Below are 19,554 nucleotides of genomic sequence, written 5' to 3'. Positions count from 1 at the left end.
TTATCTCTTGAACAACAGTAGGAACCAATGGATATAAACAACTATTAGCACTTCAGGGAAGAGAAATGTAAAGTTTTCAGTATAAAAGGATGAAAATGGCAATTAATGGTTGTGCTAGTTACTAAGCTGCTACCTCTGCCATAAATTTATTATAGAACTCTGCAAATGACATTTTTCCTTTGCCAGCTAGCTCCCTGTTAAGTTCTGCTAGGAAGAGGTGTGAGAAGAAAGTTGAATAGTCCCAGAAAGTGAGAAGGGCTTCCCTGTTTTACTTGCTGCTCCTGTCAGGGCTGCCCCTGCAACAACTCTTTACTCCAGAGGAAGTAACTCAGTAGAGTTGGTTCCAATTTCTGGGTTGTTGCTGTTGTTTTCCATTTTCCCAGAACCAGACCCATCATATTCCCTCAGAGGCCACTAGCACAGCCAAGCAGCATCCCCTTCTCAAAGGTCCAGCTCTTAGCTCTGTGGAGCCCATCCCACAAGCCCCTGAGGTACCAACACTAGTCAAGCAACACCTAGTCCTCCCAGGTCTGGGTCCCAGCTCTGCCGTTCTCTGAGATTTTAAATCATAATCTCAACCTCTTCTCTTCCCACCCCCCCGCAAATATTCTGGAAAATATATGGAACGCTTCACAAATTTGTGCGTCATCCTTGTGCAAGGGCCATGTTAATCTTCTCTGTACTGTTCCAATGGTAGTATATGAGCTGCCAAAGAGAGCACCCAACCTCTTCTCTTTGTTCCCCCAGGAGCAGTACCTGATTCTTGCTATTACTATCTCTGTTATCTCAGTATTCCCCCTTTTGCATCACCCTCCCATACCTAATTAACCAACTCACCATAAAAAATTCTATTAAGATAACTAGTGTGGTTTCATCTTCCTGACTGGTCCCTGACTGATACAATGGTATGAAGTAGTCCTTATTTTAGATGTAATTAATATTCTCTTTAGGTGTTATTTTTAGTGTTTAATTTTAGTTTAAGGAAAAAATATTTGTAAGGACTATTAGAATTTTATTCACACTTCAGTCTCCCTAAATGGTTTTTTTTTTTTTTCCTGTTAGGTATAAGATTTCTTTTTCCTCCCACAATTCTTTTGGTTAAATCTGTGAGAAAGCCCCAAGTAAGTCACTAATGTGTCTGTGATACTTATCCTTAATCTGTTCCATAGCTTCCAATTGTGTCTAAGCCCAAAGGGATGCAATGCAAATCTTCCTTTTTAACAAGAACAGCAAACCCTTTAGTTCTGGGCAGCAGTAACTGGAATAGCTAGTGACAGGTAGAGGAATGCATTTTAATGAGTTATCAAGAGGCAGCAGGTTAACTGAATCTCAACACCCCAGAAAAATGACCATATTTATTAATACTTATATTTTAAATATATGCTGGAGTTAGTCACAGTGGGGAGATACAAAATGTCTAAGTGTAAAACATGTACTTCAATAAGATCAGAGTTATTTGTACAACTATATAACTATTAACTTATCAAAATCTCACCTGGATAGCTACCTTGGGAAAATACATCATTTAACCTCTGGTAGCCTCAGTTTTCTCATCTGTAAAGAAAATAGACTGGACTAGGTCTCTGTTGCCATATATCTAACATGACAATCTATAAAATTTCTTTTGGTGCTGAGGCATTGGGAGCTCAGCATCATTACTGAGAGAAACAAAAGACTGGTTTTGTAAAGGGAAAAAGGAAAGAGGTAGAAAAAAGAGTATCAAGATTGACAGTTTAAAAACATAATTTGAAAGCGATTCAAATATGTAATATTAGAGAATTCCTTATCTTCTTCCTCTAAGTCAAGGAAAAGGAAGAAACTATATCACAGGTAAACTATCTCGTTAAAAAGATAAAAAAGTGTCTTTATTTCTATTATCAGTCTTTGAAAACATTTACTAAGTCAGAAAGGATACTTCTTAAATTCTCTTCAAGATAGAAAACATGTCCTTGTATCATATGATCTCACGGATATGAGGAATTCTTTTTTTTTTTTTTGAAGATTTTATTTATTTATTTGACAGAGAGAGACACAGCGAGAGAGGGAACACAAGCAGGGGGAGTGGGAGAGGGAGAAGCAGGCTTCCCGCAGAGCAGGGAGCCCGATGCGGGGCTCGATCCCAAGACCCTGGTGATCATGACCTGAGCCGAAGGCCGACGCCCAACGACTGAGCCACCCAGGCACACGATGATATGAGGAATTCTTAATCTCAGGAAACAAACTGAGGGTTGCTGAAACAAATAATACATTATACGTTTTTTAAAAAAAGAAGATAGTAGGAAGGGAAAAATGAAGGGGGGGAAATAGGAGGGGGAGATGAACCATGAGAGACTATGGACTCTGAAAAACAAACTGAGGGTTCTGGGGGAAGGGACGGGTAGCCTGGTGATGGGTATTAAAGATGGCACGTATTGAATGGAGCACTGGGTGTTATATGCAAACAATGAATCATGGAACACTACATCAAAAACTAATGATGTAATAATGTATGGTGATTAACATAACATAATAAAATAAAATTTAAAAAAAGATAGAAAACATGTCTTTTCTGTTTTTCAGTTTTTTTTTTTTTTTAATATTTTATTTATTTATTTGACAGAGAGACACAGCGAGAGAGGGAACACAAGCAGGGGGAGTGAAAGAGGGAGAAGCAGGCTTCCCGCCGACCAGGGAGCCCGATGTGGGGCTCGATCCCAGGACCCTGGGATCATGACCTGAGCCAAAGGCAGACGCTTAACCGACTGAGCCACCCAGGCGCCCCTGTTTTTCAGTTTTAAAGATTAAGTTAATTTTGATATTCTTCTTTCAAATTGTCTGACCACCTGCTATACAGTAGACTATATGCTTTCATGGCTTATTTATAGAAATAATTATATTTAAAGTACCAGTTAAAAGTTCATGGCATAGGCCAGATCATTTATCATTTAGTAGTTACCACTTAACTTGGTGCAACTGGTAGGTTTTGATACAAGGGAAATTTGGTGATAACAACTTTCAAATTTTATAATCAATTAAGTTACTCCAATGTAAACTGAGGGAGAAAAACTGAAGGAGGATGACTAATGTTTTTAGGAGATCTCTCTGGTTGCTGTGTGGATAATGGTTTATAGGGAGGGCAAGAGTGAAAGTAAGAAGTGCAACTAAGACACTAAGCTATACCTCAGGTAGAAAATGATACTGGCTTGGTCCATATCAGTGGAAATATCCCTCCATTCAGGTATCAGTGGAGATAAATAAAAGAAAAAAGAAAAGGCTTTTCTTTTGATGGCCTCAATAAGGTCAAACATTTTTATAGAGGATACTAAAGTAACTGAGTTGGAAATGTAGATGGTGAAGAGAAAGAAATATATGCTAACAAGATATAATTTGGAGGTACAGCTGGTGATAATGACAAGCTTGTTAACTTTTTAAGATGTGACTATAGGACAGTAGAGCATGTGACTATTGACCTCAGGGCCAAGAGTTTGAGCCCCACATTTGGCGTGACTATAGGAGTAGGCAGCTTAGAAAGGATAGAGACAAAGATAGTTACAAGTGAGAAAATAGAAACTAAATGAGAAGTAATGCTATCATTATTAGCAAATACCTGGACAGTCCTCTACTAACATCTGTTGGTCAGAATGTTTTGCACAACATACACAGTACATTGTATGCAAATGAGAGCATTACAACTGCTCATAAAATGTCTAACTTATAAGGTCTCTCTTAATAATATTATTACTCTAACCACATACCCAAACTTATCAGTCCACTAAAATAGCAATGGCTTTTAGAACTTTCATGGAGACATTCAGCAACATAATAATATCTTAGGCAATATAATAGTTTATTTTACTATGGAAAGTAACTAGACCTACTGTGGTGATCATTTTGCAGTATACACAAATATCGAGTCATTATGTTATTTGTGTATACTGCAAATGATCAAAACTAGGGTCAAAAACTAATATAATATTATACATTAATTATAACTCAATTTAAAAAATAATAGTAATAATAGTTTTCCAAAACTATTTGTACACAGCACACCTAAAACGGACCATATACTGCAAATTGTTGGAAGTAAAAGATGGATAAATTGGGTTCTTTATACCAATCTCTCACTTTTTTATAAGTCTTAATATTTCTGTAATAAAAAGTTTACAGAAAAACTAAGTGTTGAGAATGTGGACTGTCAACCACAGTCTCGGAATCTATATTTTTGATGAAAAGTGGGCTCCTCTATTTTGAAAAACTGGCATGTTGAGCTCTATAAATCGCCTAAGGCAAAGTGCTAAGCATAGGAAAGGCATCCACTTTATGAAACCTTTGTCCGGGAATAGACACTATGAATCTTTCAAAACAAAGGAGTGCAAGTTTGCTGCTCAGGATAACACACTGAACATCAAAGATTACTAATGACTTATGAACTCCTAATGTAGCATGAATCATGCCAGCAACACTAGGATATTGGTTTCAACAAATAGCCTATTTTATTTTATAAACTTCACCAGAATATTATCAACAGCAGTATTAGAAAATGGAAAGCTAATAAAATTAGGAGGCGGCATCGGCATACTGCACACGGTGTTTCTCATCGCTCTAATGCAGAATCTAATGGATGAGAGATCCATCTTTTAACTTAAAAAAAAAAAAAAAAGGAGCCAGTAAACCTAGAAAAATAGACCTCCATTTGACAAAGTTATTAGAGAATATTTTGCTACCTCAATTCAATAAACTGCATTAGTGAAACCAGTTTCTTTTATAAGAAAAAAAAGAGAGGCAGCATACTTTCTTCTTGTGTTTTATTATAGTTCAAAAAGCCTGATTATATTAACATTTTCTTGTTTTCCTTGAGCGATATCTGAAGTAGAAGACAACTGAAAGATTAGAGGATTATAAATATTCTCTTTCTATAAAGATGTTTTCCTAATTCTACAATAGAGGATATTATAAATACTGGGTAATATCAAACTTTCAGAAATCAATGCTTTTCACAAACACCCAGGTTGCCTACCTGTGAAATAGAGCTTTTAATATCTAACCCTGATTTTATTTGATATCATGACCAAGTATTTTTCTGAAAAGTAAATGGTTATTAGCAATTTCTACTATAGTTCCATAACAGCAAAGGCAGAATCCATGTTTAGGTGATTACTTTATGTTTTGATTCAGTTATCTGCAGGGTGTCTGCATGGTACTCTAACTATTTAAAGCCAGCAAAAAAGATTACAGCTCACACTAACTGGATTTTCACAGCTCCCTATCATTCGGCTTGAATTCCTCATGGGCAGATTAAAAGGGCCAAGGCAAACAATAGTCTTTTTACAAGGTGGTTATTGAAAAAAAAAAAAAGAAGAGGCAGAAGAAGAAAAGAGAAGAAAAAACTATATTTTAGGGTCAAAACGAAATTATTTAAGGAAGCAGCCACATAAAAACAAACTTAAATGTCTAACAGAGGTAAAACTCTAGGTGTTGCCATATAATGAATCCAAATCAAGAAATTAATAGCATCTGAAAAAACGGTCGTTTTTATTCTGAAATCTGTAACATAGATGATATGGTTTTAGAGTTCAAAGATGGTTAGTTAGGCATCAAAGAATAGTTAAAAGTACCTCAATGATCACTTAGTCTAACTTACTATTATGGTATAGATAGGCTGAGGCCCAAAGAACTCAACATGGCATTTTCAAGTCAACTACTGGCAGATTACCAAAATAACCATGTAAGTATTTCATGTTCTTTTCCACTTTGACTTAACCACCCTCTCATTCTCTACCTTCACTCATTTCAAACGATCAAATGACTTCCCAATCTATGATTAGCCTTTCTCAGTGAGTCCTGGATACAAGGCCTTCCTTATATATTATCTCCTCTAATCCTCATGCAATTCCAGGAGGTAGTTATTTTCATCATGGCCATTTTACAGATAAAAAACCTAAGACTTAGAGAGATTAAGTGACTTGCCCAGGATCACACAGCTAGTAAATGGAAGAGTTGGATTTAAAATTGGGTCTAGAGAACTCTAGTGTATGAGCTATTTTTTTAAATAATTTTTTAAATTATGTTATGCTAGTCACCATACAGTACATTATTAGTTTTTGATGTAGTGTTCCATGATTCAATGTTTGCATATAACACCCAGTGCTTCATGAAATACGTGCCCTCCTTAATACCCATCATCAGGCTCACCCATCCCCGCACCCCCCTCCCCTCTAAAACCCTCAGTTTGATTCCTGGAGTCCATAGACTCTCATGGTAGTGTATGAGCTATTAACCACTGTGCTATTCCAGCTTCTCTATTAGCTTCTTTTCCTCATTTCATGGATTAGTCCCAATGGTTTACACCTTTCTTTCCATGTACCATTTATTCACACAACTCATCCAAATACTACCCTTAGTGTCTCCACACTACTGTTTAGTATTAAATAACCAGTTGGTTTCCGAACTCAAGTCAGATCAAGATCCAGTTGGATAACATTCTTTACTTATTTTCTACTTATCTTATTCTCTACTACCACTCACTTAAGTAAAGCTTCATCACTGCTCTCTCAACAGTACTTACTATAAAACTTCAAAATGGTCTCTCAGCCTTCAATCCGTTTTCCTTAGTGCTGCTTTCCAGATTTAAAATTGTTCAAGTCAAAACTCCTTTGGCACCTCCTTTTATAACCTCTGCTTAAATTTATTTTAGTCACAATAATCTCAAAAGGAAAAATAAGTTTAAATGCATATATTTATATTTGCCTATAGCTTTCTTAAAGAAATTCTAGAAGGATGTGTAGGAAACTAATAAATGTGGCAACCTTTATTCTGGGGGTTGGTGTGAGGATAGGAATTGGGTGGATAGGAGACAAGGTGGAAGAGAGATTCTTTACTGCATGTGTATATCATTATATAATGTTCAGTTTTGAACTATGTAAGTATACTATCTATTAAGAAAAAAAGAGGAAAGGAGAAGGAAGGAAGGAAAGGAGAGAAAGAAACAAAAGAAAAAAGGAAGAACAAAGCTAAATGTCATGCTCTTGTTTCCAGAAAGTACCTTCTGCATTTTGTCTGACAATAAAATGGTAATTTCACCCAAAAGGGAGGGAATAAAAATAATTCCCAAACACTCTGTGATCCCTCTTGCTTCAGTCCTTTATTTTTCCCTCTCCTTCTTACTTCCTCTTCCATGTTCTGTTCTTCCAGATGGCTTAGGTATCAACACCTTTAGAAAAATCTTCCTTGACTAACTCATTTTGGGTTAAGTAGCCCTCTGATATGCTCACCTAGTAATATTGGGCATCTTTCTATCATAGCACTCACACTACATTGTTATCATCTATTTACCTGTCCAACTGTCAAACTAGATGAAAATTTCCTGAAATCAAAGACCATGTCTTATTCATCTTCACAATCTCCAATAATCATAATAGTGCCATCCACATTTTAACAGCTCCCAAAGCAATCCATGGCAAATGGCATTTATCTTTGCTATGGCCTATGAGTAAGATTCAGTAGTCATTGTCATTTAATCTTTCCATATGGGAAATACCGCTTTGGTCACTATAGCCTCCCCTTTATAGGTCTCTATAGTTATCAAATTCCAAGTAAAATACCTAAAGATTTAAAGGTAAACAGGAATTAAAAACCCAACACTCCAGGCCAGAACACTCCTCAGCTCAGTACCTACATATCCTCTTGCCTACTTTATTTTACTTCTTGAATGTCCAAAGCAAACTTATGATCTTCTGTCATACCATGATACCATGGTCTCTTCCAGGATAACTGCTGGTCAATTATATATATATATATATATATAACCATCACTTCAATGATACAAACCAGAAAACTACTGGTTATCCTTAGTATCTTCCTCTCTTTTACCAAATTGAATCCATCATTAAATACATAAATATGTCTCAAATCCATCAAGTTCTCTATCTCCAATGCCAAATCCCTGTTTCGAGCTACTATTACATCCCTCCTAGACTCCTGTGCTACTAATCTGGTTTCTCTGCATCCACTCTTATCCTCTGCAATCTGTTTTCCATACTGCAGCTGGAGTGATCTTTTCAAAACACTAATCTGATCATGTCACCAATCAGATTAAAACACTTCAAAGGAATCCTGTTATTCTTAAGATAGAGACCAAAATCCTTAACCAGGTTTACAAGGCCCTGCCCAGTCTAGCCCCTATCTGCTTCTCTGGCCCCAACTCGTACTGTGTTCCCCCATTTTCTGCATTCTAGTGACTCTGACCACCTTTTTCAGTCCTGTTCTTATCAGTCTCTCTCCTATCTAGGGATGTTTGCAGGTTATGTTTCCTCTGTCTATAATGTTCTTCTTCCTTCTTTCACTGGTTTCAATTCATCCTCATTTCTTTAGGAAAGTGTGCCTGACTATTGTAAATCAAATTCCCTCCCCTATTATATGCTATGTAAAGTACTATGCATATCTCATCCATGATATTTATCACCACCAGAAGTTTATATTTATGTGACTTCATAATTGCTATTTTCCCTCACTGGACTATAAGCTCCATTGATTCAGGAACCATAACAGTTATCAATCACCATGGGATCTCTAAGAAACAACTCAGTGCTAGACACAGTAGGTACTTCACAAATACTTGATAAACTAGTGACAGAAAGAAGGGAGGGCATGTCTTAGGTAGTAACATCTAGGCTATATTCAGTCACCATTGTCCTTGCTATGGAAAAGGTAGAGACTCCAAATCAGGGTAATTAATTTAATATGAAGAGTCTAACTGTCATAATTTAAAGTTCCTACTGAGAACCCACTCCTTCCCCTTCAATCACAGAATATCATATATATTCTTCTTCGTTCAAGACTGGTAAGGTAATCTTCCACCACAAAAGAAGAGACTTCAGAGACCATGTACTCTATTCCTCTCATTTTACAGTTAAAGAATATAAACCCAGAAATGTTAAGTGACCAACCCAAAATCATATGTAAATTAGAAGAGCCAGGATTAGAGGCCACACTTACCAATCTAATATAATATCCACTATATCTACCATCTACTATGGTGAAACATTATGGAATTTTTCAGAGAAAAGAATGCAGTACTCATTATTAATTTATAATCTAGTAACCCTGTAGGTACATACAAGTTTGTCTGATCACATGCTCTAATTCTGGGTTAAGAAAATATGGTAACCATTATCTCCAAAGAACCATGAAAAAGTTGTATACTCAACAACAGCAGTTTTTACCTATGGGATGAATGGTCTAAAAGCAGTGAGTTGGACATCATCAGAAGTTTAACCCCATAGAAAATTTTTTAAATTATTTTGTGGATGTGGAAAAACTTTGGGTGGATTCATGAAGTTAGGTTTAGATAGGTTGGACTTAAGGCTCTGGAACATGCACTTATACATATGTATCTGAAGTTCCAAGAGCTCTGGCCTACTGAAAACTTAGATAATGGATTCAAGGACAAGAAAACAGTAAGCCAGATGTCAGTCTTCAGTGAAAGAGGAATATTATCTAGGAAACACACGGGACCAAAAGAAAGGTAAAGGAAGTTTCATGATGAATGGCTCAAGCCTCACAGAAATATATTTTAACTTATTCTATTTGAACTAATGGTTGAAAGAACAATCATCTGGAAGGGAGAATAGAAAGTACAAAAGATAACAAATTGATCTCCTCATACTGAAGTATATTGGAAGTAATAAAATAAGATGGAAACTCAGATTCTAATAATCTAAATAAATCCAGATCAACCCTTTTTCTGAGAAATACTACAATGGGTAGAAATTTTTTAAAAATATTTATGGCATCTTTGACGGCATTTAAAAGATAGAGATTCAAGGGGTGCCTGGGTGGCTCAGTGGGCTAAGGGTCTGCCTTTGGCTCATGTCATGATCCCAGGGTCCTGGGATTGAGCCCCAAGCCGGGTTCCCTGCTCAACGGGCAGTCTGCTTTTCCCTCTCTCTCTGTCCCCACCCCCCTCACTTGTGCTCCCTCTATCACACAAAGAAGTAAAATCTTAAAAAAAAAAAAGCAACTCAATCACTGAGAAAAAAATTAAGATAATCCCAGATTGCCCTCAAAGGCAACAAAAATGAACCCATTTGGAACCATACACAATGAAGTCATAGATTATAAAATAACTAAGCTTAGTAAGTTAAACATACCAATTAAAAGAGAGTGGCTGTAAATACGAATCTTTTAAAATCCATACAGGCCTACCTCAAGAAACAAGAAAAATCTCAACTAAATAATCTAACTTTACACCTAAAGGAACTAGAAAAAGACTTCCAAAATTAGTAAAAGGAAAGAAATACTAAAGATCAGACTGGAAATAAATGAAATAGACTAAAAAAGTAATAGAAAAGATCAATGAAACTAAGAGCAAAATTTAAAAAACCCTTTAGCTATAGTAAGAAAAAAAGAGGACACAAAGAAATACAATCAGAATTGAAAGAGAAGTTACAACTGATTACAACCAAGAAGTTACAACCAAGGAAATACAAAAAATCATGAAAGACTATTATAAACAATTATACGCCAATGAAATGGAAAGCCTAGAGGAAATAGATAAATTCCTAGAAACATACATTCTTCCAAGACTAAATCATGAAAAAATAAAAAATCTGAGTAGATTGATTACTAGTTAAAAGATTGAATAAAAAAACTCCCAACAAGCATAAGTCCAGGACCAGACAAATTCACAAGTAAATTCTAATGAAAATGTAATACCTATCCTTCTCAAGCTCTTCCAATAAATGAAGACAAGGGAATATTTCCAAACTCATTTTGTGAGGCCAACATTACTGTAATACCAAAACCAGACAAGGACACCACAAAAAAAGAAAATTACAAGCCAATCCCCAATGAATGTAGATGTAAAAACCCTCACCAAATTTTAGCAAATTCAATTAAACAATACATTAGAAGAATCATACATCAAGTGGAATTTATTCCAGGAATGCAAGGATGGCTCAACATCCACAAATCAATCATTGTTACACAAATATATTGACAAAATGAAGGATAAAATCACCTGATCATCTCAATAGATGCAGAATAAATACTGGACAAAATTTAACTTCCATTTCTGATAAAAATGCTCAACAAAGTGGGTACAGACAGAACATAATACTACAACATAATAAAAGCCATATATGACAAACCCACAGTTAACATCATATTCAATGGACAAATGCTGAAAACTTTTCCCTCAAGATTAGGAACAAGAGAAGGATGCCCACTCTTGCCACTTTATTCAATATAGTATTGAAAATTCTAGCAATTAGGCAGGAAAAAGAAATAAATGCATCCAAATCGGAAGGGATGTAAACAGTAAATGTTACTGTTTCTGAACAACATGACATATAGAAAACCCTCAAGACTCCACCCAAAAGCTCTCAGAACTAATAAATGAACACATTAAAGTTGCAGGATACAAAATCAATATGCAAAAATCTGTTATGCTTGTATACACTAACAATGAACTATCAGTAAGAGAAATTAAGAAAACAATCTTCTTTTCAATAGCATGAAAAAGAAAATCTAGTAATAAATTTAACCAAAGAGGAAATGACCTGTACACAGAAAACTGGAAAACACTGATGAAAAAAAAATTGAAGATGACACAAACACATAGAAAGATATTCTATGTCTCATGGATTGGAAGAATTTATAATGTTAAAAGGTCCATATCACACAAAATAATGTACAGATTCAATGTAATCAAAATTCCAATGACATTTTCCACAGAAATAGAACAAACAATCCAAAAATTGGTATGGAACCATAAAAGATCCCTCGTAGCTAAAGCAATCCTGAGAAAGAAGAACAAAGCTGAAGGCATCATGCAACCTGATTTCAAACTATACTACAAAGCTACAGTAATCAAAACAGTATGATATTGGCACAAAAACAGATACATGTATCAGTGGAACAGAATAGAGAGCCCAGGAATAAACCCACACACATATGGTCAATTAATTTATAACAAAGGAAGAAAGAATATACAATGTGGAAAAGACGGTCCAGTCCCTTCAATAAATGGTGCTGGAAAAACGGGACAGTCACATGCAAAAGAATGAAACTGGACCACTATCTTATACCACACACAAAAATTAACTCAAAATGGAATAAAGACTTGAATGTAAGACTTGAAATCATAAAATTTCTAGAAGAAATCATAAATGGTGGTAAACTCTTGACATTCATCTTAACGATATCTTTTTGGATCTGACCCCAGATGGCAAGAAAAATGGCAAGAAAAGCAACAACAAACAAATGGAACTACATATGCACAGCAAAGAAAACCACTGACAAAAATAAAAAGGCAACCTACTGAATGGGAGAAGATATTTGCAATCATATATGTATCCAATAAGGGGTTAATATCAAAACATACAAAGAATTCATACAACTCAATAAAAAAATCTGATTAGGAAAGCTGGCTGGAGATTGAACAGACATTTTTCCAAAGAAGACAAAGGATGGCCAACTTGCACATGAAAAGACTCAGTATCACTGATCATCAGGGAAATGCAAATAAAAATGAGTTCTCGCCTCCCAACTATCAAAATGACTATTATATAAAAGACAAGAAATAACAAGGGTTGGCGAGGATGCAGAGAAAAGGGAACCTTTGTCATTCTTGGTAAGAATGTAAAATTGAGTAGCCACTTTGGAAAACAGTACAGAGGTTCCTCAAAAAATTAAAAATAGAACCATCAGGGGCAACTGAGTGACTCAGTCCGGTAAAGCATCCAACTCCTGATTTCAGCTCAGGTCATGATCTCTGGGGTCATGAGATTGAGCGCCATGTTGAGTTTCATGCTCACCATGGAACCTGCCTAAGATTTTCTCTCCCTCTCCCTTTGTAGCCCCTCCAATCTCTAAATAAATAAATGAATTAATGAATTAATGAATGATAAATAAACAACCATACAATCCAGCAATTTCACTTCTGCAAATTTATCTCAAGAAAATGAAAACAATAATTGAAATAGATACATGCACTCTTATGTTCATTACAACATTATTTACAATAGCCAACAATGGAGAAAATCTGAATGACCACTGATGGATAAATAGATAAAGATAATGTGTGTTTGTGTGTGTGTGTAATGAATACTACTCAGCTTTAAAAAAGAATGAAATCTTGCCATTTGCGACAACATGAGTGGATCTCAAGAGTATTATGCTAAGTAAAATAACTCAGAGAAAGACAAATACAAGATGATTTCACTTATAACTGGAATCTGAAAAGCAAAACAAACAAAACGAAACTCATAGATACAGAGAACAGACTGATGCTTATCAGAGAGGAAGGAGGTTGGGAATGGGCAAAATGGGTAAAGATCAAGAGATACAAATTTCCACTTGTAAAACAAGTAAGTCATGGGGATATAATGTACAGCATGGGAACTACAGTCAAAAATACATTATCACAAATTTGAATGTTGCTAAGACACTAAATCTTAAGTCGGCCTTATATGGAAAAATAATGGGAATTTGTATGGTGACAAAGGGTGAACAGACAATATAGTAATCATTTCACAATGTACCCAAAGGAAAAATCATGATGTTCTACAACTGAAACTAACATAATGGTGATCTCAATTATACTTCAATTAAAAAAAATAAAGCCTCCTCAGGACCAGGAAAAGAAAGTTCTACCTATCTGCAAGAAACTCATTTCAAAGATAATGGATATCTGGCTTAGCTATATTAATATCGGACAGTGTTCACTGCAGAGCAATAATAGAGTCAAGAAAAAAGAGAGACACCATATAAGAGTCAATTCACCAAAGAGATTTAACAATCTTAAATGTATATACACCTAACAAAAGAACTCAAAAATACACATAGCAAAAACTGAAAGGAAAAACAGACAAATCCAAAATTATAGTTGGAAACTTCCTTTCTCCTAAATAACGGCTTTATTGAGATATAATTTACATCCCTTAAAGTTCACCCTTTTATTTAAGGTATACAATTCACTGGTTTACACTATACTCATGTTGTGTGTTAATCACCTCAAGTTCATCCATGTTATAGCATGTAACAGTACTTTATTCTTTTTTATTACCAATAATATACAATTACAGTTGACCTTTGAACAACATGGATTTGAACTACATGGGTCCACTTGTATGCATACATTTTCTTTTAATTCCAGTACAGTTAACATACAGTGTTATATTTAGTTTCAGGCATATAAAATAGTGATTCAACAATTCCATACATTACTCAGTGCTCATCATGACAAGGGTACTCTTAATTCCCTTCACATATTTCACCCATCTCCCCACTGACCTCCTCTCTGGTAACCACCTGTTTCTTGAATATAGTTAAGATTCTCTTTTTTGGTTTGTCTATTTTTTTCCGTTATTTGTTTCTTAAATTCCGTGTGTGTGTGTGTGTGTGTGTGTGTACACTTCTTTATCCATTCATCCATCAGTGGACACCTGGACTGCTTCAATAATTTGGCTACTGTAAATAATGCTGCCATAAATACAAGAGTGCATGTATCCTTTTGAATTAGTGTTTTTGTGTTCTTTGAGTAAAACCCAGAAGTGCATTTACAGGATCATAGGGTAGTTCTCTCTTTAATTTTTTGAGGAACCTCTGTACAATCTTTCACAGTGGCTGCACCAGTTTGCATTTCCACCAATAGTCCACAAGAGTTCCCTTTCTCCACATCCTCACACCAACATTTGTTGTTTCTTGTGTTTTTTAGCCATTCTGACAGATGTGAGGTGATACCTCACTGTAGTTTTGAGTTGTATTTCTCTGATGATGAGTGATGTTGAGCACCTTTTCATGTGTCTATTGGCCATCTGTATATCTTCTTTGGAGAAAAATCTGTTGATGTTATCTGCCCATTTTTTAATTGGAACATTAGTTTTCTGGTGTTGAGTTGTGTAAGTTCTTTATATATTTTGAATACTAACCACTTATCAGATATGTCATTTGCAAATATTTTCTCCATTCAGTAGGTTGTCTTTTTGTTTTGTCAATTGTTTCCTTTGCTGTGCAGAAGCTTCTTATTCTGAAGTAATGCCAATAGTTAATTTTGCTTTTGTTTCCCTTGCCTCAGAAGACCCATCTAGAAAGATGGTGTTATGTCCAAAGTCAGAGAAATTATTGCCTGTGCACTCTTCTAGGATTTTTATGGTTTCATGTCTCACATGGTCCTTAATCCATTCTGAATTTATGTTTGTGTTTGGTGTAAGAAAGTGGTCCAGTTAAATTCTTTTGCATGTAGCTGTCCACTTTTCCCAACAACATTTATTAAAGAGACTTTCTCCCACTGCATATTCTTGCTTCCTTTGTTGAAGATTAATAGACCATAAAATCATGGGTTTGTTTCGAGGCTTTCTACCCTGTTCCTTTGATCTGTGTCTATTTTTGTGTGAGTACCAAAATGTCTAGATTACTACAGCTTCGTAGTGTCGCTTAAAATCTGGGATTGTAATGCCTCCAGTTTTGTTCCTCTTTGTCAAGACTGCTTTGGTTATTCAGGATCTTCTGTGGTTCAATACAAATTTTAGAACTGTGTGTTTTAGTTCAGTGAAAAAGGCTTCTGGTAATTTGATAGGGATTATACTAAGTCTGTAGATTATTTTGGGTAATAGGGACATTTTAATAAAATGTGTTCTTACAATCCATAAGCATGGAATATCTTTCCATTTCTTTGTTCAATCAACTTCTTTCATCATTGTTTTATAGTTTTCAGACCACAGGTCTTTCACCTCCATGGCTGAGTTTATTCCTAGGTATTTTATTATTTTTCATGTAACTGTAAATGGGATTGTTTTCTTAATTCCTCTTTCCCCTGCTTCACTATTAATTATATACAAATTCAACAGATTTCTGTACATTGATTTTCTATTCCGCAACCTTGGTGAATTCATTTATCAGTTCTAGTAGTTTTTTGGTGGAGTCTTTTTAGGGTTTTCGATATGTAGAATCATGTCATCTGCAAATAGTGAAAGTTTTACTTCTTCCTTACCAATTTGGATGACTTATTTCTTTTTGTTGTCTGCTTGCTGTAGCTAAGACTGCCAGTAATATGTTTAATAAAACTGGTGAGAGGGGAAATCCTTGTCTTATTTCTGACCCTAGGGGAGAGCTCTCAGTTTTTTTTAACATCTGAGTATGATGTTAGCTCTGAGTTTCTCATATATGGCCTTTATCATGTTGAAGTATGCTCCCTCTAAACCTACCCTGTTGAGGGTTTTTATCATGAATAGATGCTATACTTTGTCAAATGCTTTTTCTGCATCTATTGAAATGATTGTATGGTTTTTATCCTTTCTGTTCCTGATGTGATGTTTCACATTGATTTATGAATATCCAACCACCCCTGCATCCCAAGAATAAATCCCACTTGATCGTGGTGAATGCTTTTTTAATGTATTGTTGGATTCAGTTTGTTAGTATTTTGTTGAGGATTTTTGCACCTATGTTCATGAGAGATATGTGCCTCTAGTTCTCTTTTTTTGTGTGTGTGGTGTCTTTATATGGTTTTGATATCAGGGTAATGCTGATTTCATAGAATGAATCTGGAAGTTTTCCCTCCTCTTCTATTTTTGGAATAGTTGGAGAAAAACAGATATTAACTCTTCTTTAAATGTATGGTAGAATTTATCTGTGAAGCCAGCTAGTCCTGGACTTTTGTTTGTTGGGAGTTTTTTGATCACTGATTCAATTTCATTACTTAATCAGTTTGTTCAAATTTTCTATTTCTTCCTAATTCAGTTTTGGGAGGTTATATGTTTCTAGGAATTTATCCATTTCTCCTTCGTAGTCCAATTTATAAACATACAATTTCTCAAAACATTCTCTTACAATACTTTGTATTTTTCTAGTGTCAGTTGTTATTTCTCCTCTTTCATTTCTAATTTTGAGTCCCCACCCCTCTCTTTTTATGAGTCTGGCAAAAAGTATATGAATTTTATTGATCATTTCAAAGAACCAGCTTCTGGTTTCATTGATCTATCAGTTTTGTTTTGTTTTTTTAGTTCCTATTTCATTTATTTCTGCACAAACCTTTATTACTTCCTTCCTTCTACTGGTTTTGGGTTTTGTTTGTTCTTTTTCTAGCTCCTTTAGGTATAAAGGTAGGTTATCTGAGATTTTTTCTTGCTTGAATTAGGCCTGTATTGCTACAGTCTTTCCTCTTAAAACAGCTTCTGCTGCATCCCAAAGATTATGGACCACTGTGTTTTTGTTTTCATTTGTCTTCATGTATTTTTTTATTTCCTCTCTAATTTCTTGGTTGACCCATTCACAGTAGCATGTTATTTAACCTCCATGTATTCGTGTTCTTTCCAGATTTGTATATGTGGTTAATTTCTAGTTTCACAGCATTGTGATCAAAAGAGATGCATGGTATGATTTCAATCTTTTTGAATTTGTTTATACTTGTTTTGTGGATTAATATGTGATCAATTCTGGAGAATGTTCCATGTGCACTTGAAAAGAATGTTTATTCTGCTCCTTTAAGATGGAATGTTCTAAATATATCTGTTAGATCCATTTGGTCCAATGTGTCATTCAAAGTGACTATTTCCTTGTTGATTTTCTGTTTAGATGATCTGTCCATTGATTTAAGTGGGGTGTTAAAGTTCCCTACTATTATTGCTTTACTATCAATTACTTCCTTTATGTTTGTTATTAACTGCTTCATATATTTATGTGCTTCCATGTTGGGTGCAAAAATACAATTTTATATCTTCTTGTTGGATTGGTCCCTTTATAGTGTCCTCCTTTGTCTTGTTACAATCTTTGTTTTAAAGTCTATTTTGTCCAATATAAGTATTGCTATGTCAGCTTTCTTTTCACATCCATTTGCATGATAAATGCTTCTCCATCCCTTCACTTTCAATCTACCTGTGTCTTTAGGTCTGAAACGAGTCCCTTGTAGGTAGTATATAGATGTATCTTGTTTTTTGTTTTTTTTTTATCCATTCTGTCACCCTATGTCTTTTGATTGGAGCATTTAGTCCATTTACATTCATCGTAATTATTGATAGGTACATAGTAATTAACGTTTTGTGGTTGTTTTTGTAGTTCTCTGTTCCTTTCTTCTCTGGCTTTCTTCTCTCATGGTTTGCTGGTTTTCTTTGGTGATATACTTGGATTACTTTCTCTTTATTTTTTGCATATCTATTACTGGTTTTTGATTTGTGGTTATTAGGTTTGTATATAACATCTTTTGAATATGAAGCAGTTCATATTAAGTTGATGGTTGCTTAAGTTTGAACCCATTCTTTACTCCTCTCACCCTGACATTTTACATATACTTTACCATCATTTTGTGTGTGTGTGTGTGTGTGTGACTAATTTTTATAGATGTACTTATTTTTACTACTTCTGTCCTCCCTTGTTTTACTCTTACTCATGGTCTTTCCTTTCCACTCAGAGTCATCTTTAACATTTCTTGTAGGGCTGGTTTAGTGATGATGAATTCCTTTCACATTTTGTGGCCTGGAAATTCCTTATCTCCCCTTCTACTCTGAATGAGAGCCTTGCTGCATAGGGTATTCTTGGCTACTGATTTTTTTCCTTTTAGCACTTTGAATACATTATGTTACTCCCTTCTGGCCTGCAAAGTTTCTGCTGAAATATCAGCTGATATTCTAAAGCAGTATGTAACTGCTTTCTTTTCTTTCACCACTTTTAAAATTTTCTCCTTATCACTTATTGCTATTTTAATTACTATGTGTCTCGGTGTGGACCTCCTTGGGTTAATTTTGTTGAGGTATCTTGGTGTTTCCTGGATTTGGATTTGTTTCCTTCCCCAAGTTTGGAAAGTTGTCAGCTATTATTTCTTCAAATAAATTTTTTACCCCCTTTTCTCTCTCTATCCTTCTGGGGTTCCTATAATGCAAATGTTATTATACCTGATAGTGACACTGAGTACCCTAAGTTTATTCTCATTCTGCATAACTTTTTTCTCTCTCACCTGCTCAGCTTGATTACTTTTCATTACTTTGTTCTTCAGGTTGTTTATTCATTCTTCTGCTTCCTCTAGCCTATTACTTGTTACGTTTCATTTATTGTGTTCTTCATTTCTGACTGGTTCTTTATTATCTCTTATTATTTAAGAGTTTCACTGATGTCCTCCAAACTTTTCTCAAGTCCAGTGAGCATCTTTATGCCATTACTTTAAATTCTCTATCAGGTATATTACTTTTCTCCATTTCACTTATGTCTCTTGCTGTGACTTTCTCCTTTTCTTTCATTTGGGACGTATTCCTCTGTCTCTTCATTTTGTCTAACTCTTTGTGTCTATTTCTGTGTGTTAGGAAAGTCAGGTACATCTCCTGACCCTGAAAGTAATGGCCTTATGTAGCAAAAATCCTAGAGTGCCCTGCAGTGTACTGTCCCATGTTCACTGGAAGCTGTCACTTCAGGGTGTTTCCTATGTATGTTGCATATGCCCTGCTTTTGTGGCTGAGCTGCTTTTTCCTTTAGTCCAGTTGTCTGCAGTGGCTCTCTCTGCCTGTTAGAGGCTATCTTTGGCCCCTCTGGTGTTAGTAGGCCAGTCTGGAGATGCCTTGGGCTTCAGTTGAGTCAGACCAGGTGCTC

The 19,554-nt window shown here is 35.3% G+C and overlaps 1 protein-coding gene and 1 non-coding gene across 2 annotated transcripts in view; both read right to left on the bottom strand.

Moving 5' to 3' along the window:
- The window catches only part of RSRC1 (arginine and serine rich coiled-coil 1), a 407,525-nt gene that overhangs the window by 267,117 nt on the left and 120,854 nt on the right, over positions 1-19,554 (bottom strand). The gene's annotated exons all lie outside the window — the stretch shown is intronic.
- Positions 615-721, bottom strand: LOC118007154. The gene has a single exon (XR_004678289.1). It is a non-coding gene; the product is annotated as a U6 spliceosomal RNA (small nuclear RNA).

Source organism: Mirounga leonina, unplaced genomic scaffold, assembly GCF_011800145.1.
Source record: "Mirounga leonina isolate KUSES-001 unplaced genomic scaffold, KU_Mleo_1.0 Mir_115, whole genome shotgun sequence".
Classification (NCBI taxonomy): Eukaryota; Metazoa; Chordata; class Mammalia; order Carnivora; family Phocidae; genus Mirounga; species Mirounga leonina.
Note: the sequence above shows the minus strand (reverse complement) of the source record. Positions and strands in the feature narration are given on the sequence as shown.